Source organism: Oratosquilla oratoria, chromosome 8 (assembly GCF_046742065.1).
Source record: "Oratosquilla oratoria isolate Oo_2021 chromosome 8, ASM4674206v1, whole genome shotgun sequence".
NCBI lineage: Eukaryota > Metazoa > Arthropoda > Malacostraca > Stomatopoda > Squillidae > Oratosquilla > Oratosquilla oratoria.
This window is the reverse complement of record NC_134784.1, coordinates 40,302,421-40,304,920: the sequence shown is the minus strand read 5'-3', so window position 1 is coordinate 40,304,920 and position 2,500 is coordinate 40,302,421.

Sequence of the window (2,500 nt, the reverse complement as noted above, 5' to 3'; positions counted from 1 at the left end):
TATCTATTCATTTGTTAATTTATTTATCTATTTATTTATTTATTTTTTCTTATTCTATTTATTCATATATATATATATTTCATTTACTCTATTGATTGGGATTTTTTTTACTTAGTTATTCATTTATTTATTGTTTCATTCATTTATTCATGCATTCATTTATAATTTACTTTATTTACTGTTTTCCTATTCCCCTTCTAAATTTGTTTTCTACTTGCTTACTCTCCTCACCCTTTTTCTTTCTTTTTTCTTTATCAGTTCCCATACCTTTTACCTCTCCCCTTCTATGCGTATTTCTCTCCTTCCTTCCTTCCTTCCTTTCTTTCTTTACCATCTCCTATCACATCCCTCCACTTCCCCTCGCTTTTACCTTCCATCTCTCATCCATGCTCCACTTATCATCTTTCTTCTCTGCTTCTTTTACTCCCATCCTGATCCATCTTTTTTCTTCTTCTTAAGCCACCACAGTGAGTGATTATCTTTATATCCTTCAGTATAAATGGGCTGCGACAGAAGTGAATGAACTCGGCAGACGGAACCAGAATAAAAGGGAAAACGCCAGATGGTATATAAAGGGCTGATCGAGGTAGATTAGAGCCCTTAATTTCCCGGAGCGAGATAAAAAAATATTGAATGAAATCACTAACGGTAACTTAGGTAAAAAGAAACGTGCTATACTATATGTAAGTGTTTAAAATTCAAGTTTAGTTGACTTTACATTTTAGTTGCAGTTATGAGACTTTATGAGCTGACTGTAGTAAAATAGGAAAATAAACAAAAAGATGAAACAGGATAGAAAAACTAAAAAAGGAAAGGGAAGAAAGAAATAGGAAAACATAAAAAATGAACACAACTGCAGAGACACATAAACATAGAAATGCCCATAATCTTCTGCTTTCATATTCACACAACCACAAATACCAGCGTACAGTTGCTAATAGCAACACAAAGCTTTCTGCTACGGGTTGGGTTAGTATCATTTGTAAACACTTACACACAGTCATATGCAAATGCCCGCAGCTGCATGCGCACTGCGGATAGCTCAGGGGCTAGCACCCCCAACTAAGGTCAACAAGGTCTTCCTCAGGGGAGGTCAGGTCATCTTAAATAGATTCGTATGAAAAGGACTTTTCTATGATCAAACATATGCGCATTTGTACATAGGAATACACGCAAATGCATGCGCGTACACGCACGTACTCATACCACGCGCGTGGATAAGACCACTGGCGTACGTGTGCCCACACATACACACACACATACATCACACACACATACACACGCACTTGCACACACACACATACACACACACACACACACACACACACACACACACACACACACACACACACACACACACACACACACACACACACACACACACACACACACACACACACACACACACACACACATACATACATTCATACATACATGCATACATACATACACACACACACACATACGCACACACACACACACACACACACACACACACACACACACACACACACACACACACACACACACACACACACACACACACACACACACACACACACACACACACACACACACACACACACACACACACACACACACACACACACACACACAAACATACATATACACGCACTAGCAAACACAGGCGATGACCCTACTTGAACCCATTAACGTTGTTGGACACTACTTCCGAAACAATCCCCTGGCGTCCCTCCTAAACTTGTAGCTCTCTGCCCACCACCTTTCCCTCCCCCTTCCCCTTCCCCTTCCCCTTCCCCTTCCCCTTCCCCTTCCCCTTCCCCTTCCCCTTCCCCTTCCCCTTCCCCTTCCCCTTCCCCTTCCCCTTCCCCTTCCCCTTCCCCTTCCCTTCCCCTTCCCCTTCCCCTTCCCCTTCCCCTTCCCCTTCCCCTTCCCCTTCCCCTTCCCCTTCCCTTCCCCTTCCCCTTCCCCTTCCCCTTCCCCTTCCCCTTCCCCTTCCCCTTCCCCTTCCCCTTCCCCTTCCCCCTCCCCTTCCCCTTCCTTTTTCTCTCCCTCTGCGTCTCCCTTCCTTCCTTCTCCTTCCCCTTCCTCTCCTCTTCTCTTTTGCCCATTTTTCTTTTCTTTATTTTTCTGGTTTCACTTATTTTTCTTGTTTGCTTGTTTGTTTCTTCCTCTTACCTTATCATTATCCACACATTTTTTCTTTATCTTTAATTACTTCTGGCTTAATATGAATGAGACTCCTGATATTCCCCCAACCGACCCATTTATTTATTTATTTATTTATTTATTTATTTATTTATTTATTTATTTATTTATTTATTTATTCATTTATTTATTTATTTATTTATTTATTTATTTATTTATTTATTTATTTATTTATTTATTTACTTGTTTATCTATTTATTTATTTATTTATTTATTTATTTATTTATTTATTTATTTATTTATTTATTTATTTATTTATTTATTTATTTATTTATTTATTTATTTATTTATTTATTTATTTATTTATTTA